This window comes from Petromyzon marinus, unplaced genomic scaffold (assembly GCF_048934315.1).
Source record: "Petromyzon marinus isolate PM22_M1 ecotype Great Lakes invasive population unplaced genomic scaffold, UKy_Petmar_22M1.pri1.0 PM_G_Scaffold_142, whole genome shotgun sequence".
Taxonomy (NCBI): Eukaryota; Metazoa; Chordata; class Hyperoartia; order Petromyzontiformes; family Petromyzontidae; genus Petromyzon; species Petromyzon marinus.
Genome location: NW_027422698.1, coordinates 102,174 through 111,808, shown reverse-complemented (window position 1 = coordinate 111,808; position 9,635 = coordinate 102,174).

Below are 9,635 nucleotides of genomic sequence, written 5' to 3'. Positions count from 1 at the left end.
CGTAACGTCACGAGGTAACAGGAAGCTATCTCTTCCTGCACTGAAATCCGAGGTGAGAAATTCTCATTGCGATTGTGGTTGTTGTGGTGGTGGTTGTTGTTGTTTACCAAGGTAGAGCCTCGCGCTCTCTCTCGTAGGGATGTCAGTTGAGTAGCAGCGAGCATGGGAATCGATGTCCAGGTTGGAACTTTACAACGCGGGGCCTAGCCACGCGGGGCCTTGCCTCCTGCCCTCACCTGATTGCGTTCACTTTAATTATCTCGCTTAAGTTTAATTTGTCTTCACCCGGCTCGCCACTTTGTAACTTTGTTTTATTGTAAATATTCACGCAGTTTTTATTATTTTCACCAGGCCAAGCCCGCTTGAGCTGCTATACCACTCTTGTTATCAGAAGCGACCTGCCCACAACAACACAAGGTGAGGCTTTGTCAACGTGTGTGAATGTTTTGACTTAAAACTTTGGTGACTGCAGGAATTAATATTCTTGGTTCTTTCGGTAAAGTCACGTAGATAGAAAATTAAATAAAAATAAAAAAAACCAACGACGTTTCGATCGCAACACAAACGGTCTTTATCTTATTAAATTTAATCTGTTATTTTTATTTTCTATCTACGTGACTTTACTGAAAGAACCAACAATACGTGCGTCAATGTATCTATCGGTCAAAGACGCTAAGCGCGTGCCGCTGTTGACTCTGAATGTGTGGAGGGGAACACCTTCACCACGGGGAGAGAGAGACAGAGACACGGATAGCCTCGGCTATGTTGATGATCCTCGATTCATTACTTGGTGGAGTGAGGAAGAATGAATGCTGAGCAGATGAAGGTGGCCAGGCATAGTTCTGGTCACACCACCACCTGTTTACTCATGGCAGTGTGTGACAGTGTCAAGTTTGTGTTTGCAGTAAAGTCTATTAACTCTTATTCTTAGTTTTTTCGGTAAAGTCACGTTGAAGAGAAACAACAAATATAATAAAATATATATAAAACAATAAAAATTCTCACGACGTTTCGACCATAACTCAAACGGTCATCTTCAGGTGTGTTGGTTTGCATAAATTTATTTTTAAACGGCGCATTTATTTATTTAAAAAACGTTAGCGCCACGCGCAGCGATTTGGCAGTTTACCCAGGACTAGTCCATCTATATTCTGAAAAGAGGAGGGGGGGGGACGAAATTTTTTTATAATGTATGCTGTCTGAAAGCCACTGTAAGCGTGAACAATCAATTAAGAACTGAAATGGTTTATCAAATCTTTCCAATGATTGCTAAGATAGAATCCATCTTCTCGGTTGAAATTGTCTCTGTGCTTGTATATGTGGATAGCCTCATGAACGCCAGATGGTTTACAAAGAACCTCTGTCTTGGAAAAGTCAATGGCATGTGAGCCTACTGAATTAGAACAATGATCTGCTACGGCCGAGGTGTTGGTCCTACCGTGTTTAAGGTCTGCTTTGTGTTCACGAATGCGGTCCGAGACATGGCGTTTGGTTTCTCCAATGTAACTACTACCACAGAGGCAACTTAGTTTGTAGACACCAGGGTATTGTATGTCCGGAATCACATCTTTTACAGACGGAACCAGATCACGGATTTTATGTAATGTGTTGAAACGGACCTGGATCTTGTGTTTATTCAAGATTTTGGAGATCTTTTTTGTGATCCCAGCAATGTAGGGTAAAGTGATGTTTTGAAAGGCTCCTCAAGAGGGTTCTTCTTCATGGTTTGAGTGATAGCTTTGCGGATTGTATAGTCGGAGTAACCATTAGCCCTAAGAGCTTGGTGTACGTGCTTGAGTTCACTGCTTATGTGTTCCTGGTCGGATATGTATTGGGCTCTATGATACAGAGTCTTGATGAGAGAATTCTTCTGTGATGGATGGTGGTGGGAATCCGGTTTCAGATAAGCATCCGTATGGCTAGCTTTCCTGTAGACAGAGTGGCTCATTGAATCATCAGGTCTCTTTTTAATTAGGACATCCAAAAAAGGTATCTTGCCCTCTATTTCGACTTCCATGGTAAATCTGATGGCTGGGTGTATGGAATTGATGTGGTCGAAGAATTGGTCTAGAGCAGGCCGGCCATGTGGCCAGATGACAAAAGTGTCATCCACGTACCTCTTCCATAAGGTTGGGCGCAGCGTGGCAGTCTGGATGGCGTCAGTCTCAAATTTCTCCATGAAAATGTAAGGAAAACCTGATTTCCAAATTTAACCTCCTCTTCAACAAAAGACCGGACCCACACACCAAAAAGTTAGACGTTAATAAAGTCGTAATTAATTGCAGTAACAGTTCTATTTCCGATGGTCTGAAATCCGTTTTAGCTAAAGGTCTAAACTTTGCAGTCACACCTAAACACATACCAGTTAATGATATAATTGCCCAAGTAGACGTTGCTCTCAGGGGCCTGGGTCACATCGCTGCAGACGTAGCAAGATCTGAAATCGCTGCAACCCTCAAAAACGCGAAGATGCCAGCTAGCAACCTCAACAAAGATGAGCGTTTTGAATTATATAAATTAAAAAAGAGGAATGATATTGTAATCCTCTCAGCTGACAAAGGCAATGCTACTGTCATCATGGATAAAATAGAATACAACAACAAAATTAAAGAATTACTCGACGATGGTAGTTATACAAAAATAAAAAGAGATCCCACCAACAGCCTCGTCACACAAACCAACAAAATAATTTCTGATTCAACCGCATTAATTGATCAATCTAAACAGTTTTCGTTGAAACCTTCTGCTGCCAGGCCACCAAGATTATACGGCTTACCAAAAATACATAAAGTAGATACACCTCTTCATCCCATAGTCTCTACTATCAGCTCCCCCACCTACAAACTAGCTCGTTTTTTGTCTGAAATCCTGCATCCTTTCACTGGAAAGACCACCTCTGCGGTACAAAATTCTACTCACCTGGTATCGACAATCAAGGGTATTTCCCTGTCCCCAGACGACCCGCTTGTCAGTTTTGATGTAGTTTCCTTATTCACCAAGGTTCCTGTACTTGACACCATTGCAATCATTGAAGACTTGGTTCATCAAGGACTAAACACTGAGGTACCCCCCCTGGTGAGACACTGTTTAACCAATACATACTTCACTTGGAATGGAACTTTCTACAAACAAACTGAGGGCACCCCAATGGGCTCCCCCCTTTCTCCAGTTATAGCTAACATTTTCATGGAGAAATTTGAGACTGACGCCATCCAGACTGCCACTCTGCGCCCAACCTTATGGAAGAGGTACGTGGATGACACTTTTGTCATCTGGCCACATGGCCGGCCTGCTCTAGACCAATTCTTCGACCACATCAATTCCATACACCCAGCCATCAGATTTACCATGGAAGTCGAAATAGATGGCAAGATACCTTTTTTTTGGATGTCCTAATTAAAAAGAGACCTGATGGTTCAATGAGCCACTCTGTCTACAGGAAAGCTAGTCATACGGATGCTTATCTGAAACCAGATTCCCACCACCATCCATCACAGAAGAATTCTCTCATCAAGACTCTATATCATAGAGCCCAATGCATATCCGACCAGGAACACATAGGCAGTGAACTCAAGCACGTACACCAAGCTCTTAGGGCTAATGGTTACTCCGACTATACAATCTGCAAAGCTATCACTCAAACCTTGAAGAAGAACCCTCTTGAGGAGCCTTTCAAAACCATCACTTTACCCTACATTGCTGGGATCACAAAAAGATCTCCAAAATCTTGAATAAACACAAGATCCAGGTCCGTTTCAACACATTACATAAAATCCGTGATCTGGTTCCGTCTGTAAAAGATGTGATTCCGGACATACAATACCCTGGTGTCTACAAACTAAGTCGCCTCTGTGGTAGTAGTTACATTGGAGAAACCAAACGCCATGTCTCGGACCGCATTCGTGAACACAAAGCAGACCTTAAACACGGTAGGACCAACACCTCGGCCGTAGCAGATCATTGTTCTAATTCAGTAGGCTCACATGCAATTGACTTTTCCAAGACAGAGGTTCTTTGTAAGCCATCTGGCTTCCATGAGAGATTCGTTCATGAGGCTATCCACATATACAAGCACAGAGACAATTTCAACCGAGAAGATGGATGCTATCTTAGCAATCATTGGAAAGATTTGATAAACCATTTCAGTTCTTAATTGATTGTTCACGCTTACAGTGGCTTTCAGACAGCATACATTATAAAAAAAATTCGTCTCCCCCCTCCTCTTTTCAGAATATAGATGGACTAGTCCTGGGTAAACTGCCAAATCGCTGCGCGTGGCGCTAACGTTTTTTTATAAATAAATAAATGCGCCGTTTAAAAATAAATTTATGCAAACCAACACACCTGAAGATGACCATTTGAGTTATGGTCGAAACGTCGTGAGAATTTTTATTGTTTTATATATTTATTATTTTGTTGTTTCTCTTCAACGTGACTTTACCGAAAAAACTAAGAATATGAATTACTGCAGTCACGAAAGCTTTAAATCAAAATTTCTATTAACTCTGTTGAACACGGAGGTTATATCAAAACAATAGTTTATTTTTGTTTTCCTCTGGAACTCTTCATAAGAATGGAAACAGGAAGTTTACACAGCACACACATTCAGCTGAAGTCGGATCTGTTCATCGCAGCATTCAAGGACATCTGAGCCTGGATTCACACCTCTAAGTTTCGATTGAACATTGATTTATGCATTTCTGCATAACACAAATAGTATTGGTTTCAACACCCTTTGCTATGTCAGCCGAATTGAGCTTTCATAAATTTTCCTTTTGTAGTCAGACAGCCGAAATTGTGTGCTTAGAGTTTTGGGTTAACATTCATCTTGAAGATATGAAGGCTTCCAGGCATATTAATGACATTTGCCCTCTCATTGTGTGCCATAACAGCCCGTGGAGAGAAACCCTTCAGGTGCACTCTGTGCGGGAAGGCGTTTGCACGTTCATCAAATCTGATGAATTTGGGAAACTTTTTCACTACATCATGAATATATGAATAAGTATAGACGTGTAAGTCACGTGTACATTCCTCTGTGCCTGACGTGTAGATGGTGTGGATATTCTTTTTTTCTGTCTGCAGCTGATGCTTCCTCTGCAGAATTGGTCTGATGGAGCAAAGGCACTCAGCGCAGCTCGGTACGACAAGTCAACAATGCGACCAGCGTGCATACAGCACGGACCGGACTGGAAATTTGACACGGCACCAGAGAACACACACAGGAGAGAAACCGTTCAAGTGTACGCTGTGCGGGAAGGCGTTTTCAGATTCATATAATCTTGTAACACACCAGAGAACACACACGGGAGAGAAACCCTTCAGGTGCACTCTGTGCGGGAAGGCGTTTGCACATTCATCAAATCTTAAAGTACACCAGAGAACACACACAGGAGAGAAACCCTTCAAGTGCAGTGTTTGTGGGAAGGCATTTTCAGGTTCATTTGCTCTTAAAACACACCAGAGAACACACACGGGAGAGAAACCCTTCAAGTGCAGTGTTTGTGGGAAGGCATTTTCATGGTCATCTGCTCTTAAAAAACACCAGAGAACACACACGGGAGAGAAACCCTTCAAGTGTACTCTGTGCGGAAAGGCGTTGTCAGATTCATGTCATCTTGTAACACACCAGAGAACACACACGGGAGAGAAACCCTTCAAGTGCACTGTGTGCGGGATGGCGTTTGCACAGTCACCACATCTTCAAGTACACCAGAGAACACACACGGGAGAGAAACCCTTCAAGTGCAGTGTCTGCATGAAGGCATTTGCACAGTCATCTGCTCTTGTAAAACACCAGAGAACACACACGGGAGAGAAACCCTTCAAGTGCAGTGTGTGCGTGAAGGCATTTGCACAGTCATCTGATCTTGTGAAACACCAGAGAACACACACAGGAGAGAAACCCTTCAAGTGTACTCTGTGCGGGAAGCCGTTTGCAGATTCATCAAATCTTCTAAGACACCAGAGAACACAAAAGCATCACAAGGAGTCGAGTCGGAGTCTGATATCAGCTTGTGAAAGTCAAAGTGCCGCAATGAGCCCATCCCTCATGAAACAAGAACCGGACGAAAATCTCAGCTTGGACACTTTTAAAGGTATCAAGGTGAAATATGAAGAGGTGAAGGTGAAATGTGAAGAAGTGATGAGCGAAGAAGTGAAGGTAAAATGTGAAGATGAAGATTCAACTCCAAAATGGGACCTTCACATCGTAAAGCAGGAGGAGAATTCTGACTGTGAGTCAGAGTGAGGCAACTCCCAGCAGTTTGTGGAAGTGGTGTGGGTGGACTTGCTCCTAGACAATACAAAGTCAAGTGGAGACCCGGTAGATGTGTAAGCTTGATATAATGTCTATCCAATAGATGCACCTTTGTCACAGGCCTTTAATGACAAGAATGTGAAGTTGAACACTTTGTGAGCCCGTGGGTTGGGTAGATCTCTAACCAGGAGCAAGAGCCAATAAGCTCCCAAGCATTCACTATGTTATAATAATTGCTTTTACATGTTGCTTGCTTAATCTCCTCAGCAACTCGGAGTTTTGTGTCATACCTCGCCTGAAACACTCAATGAGCATCCCCAAGTAGCAGCTGCCCCTGTGTGGCACAAGGTGGTGACCCTGCACCGGCCTGCATGTGGACAAGAGCCTATCCGTAGGGGGCGATGATTGATGTGTAATCTCATTTGTGTAGTTTGTAGGTAATGTTTAGAATTTGCTACATTTTCACTCAGACGCCAGCATGCAATGGCCTACTCGTTTTGAATGACACAATAGTATGTTTTACATACACTGTGAAGCAGACTGCATTTTTTTTAAAGCTTCTTGTTAATACGATGTAACGTGATGCAGGATATTTCACTGAAGTAATCCAATTTTGTTAATATGCCTGTCAATAATTTAGAATGAATACTTGTCTGATTTTGTGCATGCTTGCAACATTTGATCTGTAAGGGTCAAACATTGAATAAGTGATGTTAGGACAAGGTGTGTGTGTGTGTTTGAAAGTAACCTGTACAGAGAACTCAGGTGAGACCCGTTGTTCTTGTGATACAGGTCAAATGGTGTTTTTGTGTTCCACGAAGCATCTGGAGCAACTCATTGTCTTTGAAATAGGTCACGCTCGGATCATTCATCAGTTACAAGGCATACCACTTAAAAGTTACACGTATAGGAGGAGGTACATTCTCTACAACACGAATTGTAGTTTTGTCTTACGTGTTGACGTAGATTTTGTCTAACTAGGACTAGAAATGTGCCTTGCTGATTGACGTCTGGATGTTCATACCTATCGGTTGAAGCAAACCCCACTGCTGTTGTTGAGACGCTGTGCACCAATAATAATCCAACATATTGACGGCCTTCAGGCCAGGAAAGTCACAACATTTGCACACGAAGGACGCATTCACGCAAGTACCCCATGCTCCGTTTTGAAGTTTTAAAATGAAGCATCTTTGAATTGTGTTGTGTTTTGAATTAGATTATTTTATTTTTTCATTAAAAGCTTGTCTCAATTTACATCTGGAAGACTTCATTGAAAACGATATTTCGTTTGAATTTTCTCTCGTCGTTAAGTAGACGATGGCCTTGCCGGGGGTTCGGTTCGATGCGGACTTTCACCTGATTGGGATTGCGGGATCGAGATAAGGCGACACGGAGCTGCTGGCCGTCTGCAGATCGATTCCAACGTAATCGAGTGTCTGCCCCTGCGACTCCGTCGTTGGTACAAGCGGTGCGTGTCTCCGTTGTGGAGTTTCTGGATAATGTTTGGAATTTCCGCAATTTTGACCGTGACACCAACATGCAATGTGCGTTGTGAATGACGCAACGTTATGTTTTACATCTGCCGTTTAGCAGACTGCGCATATTGTGGTGAATGTTACTGGGGTAGCCAGGTGTGCCTGTCAGATTTTAACCTTGAACCTCTGCAATAAATAGAGAATGTGCTACCACATTCTTGGTTCTTTCCATAAAGTCACGTAGATAGAAAATAAGAAAAACAAGAAAATTGGAAAATTATAAATTGATGAAAAGATGCCCATTGGTCGACTGAGATGACTGTGCCCCCCACAATTTACACACACACACAGTGCACACACAGTGCACACACCCTCAGTGTACACACACACACAGTGTACACACACAGTGTGTACGTGTACACACAGTGTACACACACACAGTGTACACACACACACAGTGTGTACGTGTACACACACACAGTGTACACACACAGTGTACACACACAGTGCACACACAGTGCCCACACACACAGTGTACACACACACACACAGTGTACACACACACAGTGTGTACGTGTACACACATAGTGTACACACACACAGTGAACACACACAGTGTATACGCACACACAGTGTACATACACACAGTGCACACACAGTGTGTATGTGTACACACACAGTGTTCACACAGTGTACACACACAGTGTACGTACACACAGTGTGTACACACACAGAGTGTACACAATAATTTCAGTTTATTTTGGTATACCACTGTGAGCCATTCGGCTCTTGAATCAAGTGCAACCACAACAAACACGAACAAGAAACACATCTTAAAGTGACTACTTTGTGTGACTGCAAACAGAAAATCCATGAATAAAAAACAGCAAAATATTCCTGAAAAAAGCACCGTACACCAACGCTGTGTGCTAAAATTCCCAGTGGGATGCAATGTCCACGTTGTTGTTGTTGCTGAGTTCAAGGGAGGGAGCAATGGAAAATGAATCTAAATAAACTTAAACTCCAATCCCGCTCTGTGACATCACTACTCAGCATCACCTCATCGGCGTGAAACGCCAGGGGGAGGTGTCCCTCGCTAGGACGTCATGTCACCAAGGTATTCACCCCACCCCGTCTACCGCGCCCTTGAGCGTGACGCCACCTCTGCCTGGGTCACTTCCGTTATCTGTACAATCCTTATTTGGGCAAAGCTACGCCCGGTGACTGGCGGCTCATTAACATAATATATTCGTGAAGGCCATCGCGAGTTTATTGCAACGGGTTTCAGCACCCACGCCCCATCCCTCCACGTATGGCCCGGGCTCATTAACATAATTTATTTAAATTAGGACCCGCTCGTTGCGGGAGGGGAGTGTCTTGTACCACGCAAGTGACGTCATCTCCTGCTGCCGGGTGACGTCACGATGTAACAGAAATCTGCCGCTCCGCGCGTGAACTGAAATCCGAGGTGAGAAATTCTCATCGCGGTTGTGGTGTTGGTCGTTGTGCTGGTGGTTGTTGTTGTTTACCAAGGTAGAGCCTCTCTTTCGTAGGGATGTCAATTGAGTAGCAGCGAGCATGGGAATCGATGTCCAGGTTGGAACTTTACAACGCGGGGCCTAGCCACGCGGGGCCTTGCCTCCTGCCCTCGCCTGATCGCGTTTGCTTCAATTATCTCGCTTAGTTGAGCAATCTTTGTAAGAAAGTAATCTACCAGGCTATGCGTTTATTGTGTGTTGACCGACTCTCTGTGTTGCATTGCATTACATTTCCAAATTTTACTCAGTTTGTTTGATTAAGTGAGCTTTTGATTTAAAGCTTTCTTGACTGCAGGGATTCATATTCTTGGTTCTGTCGGTAAAGTTACCACCACGTAGAAGGGAAACAATAAAATAATAAAAATA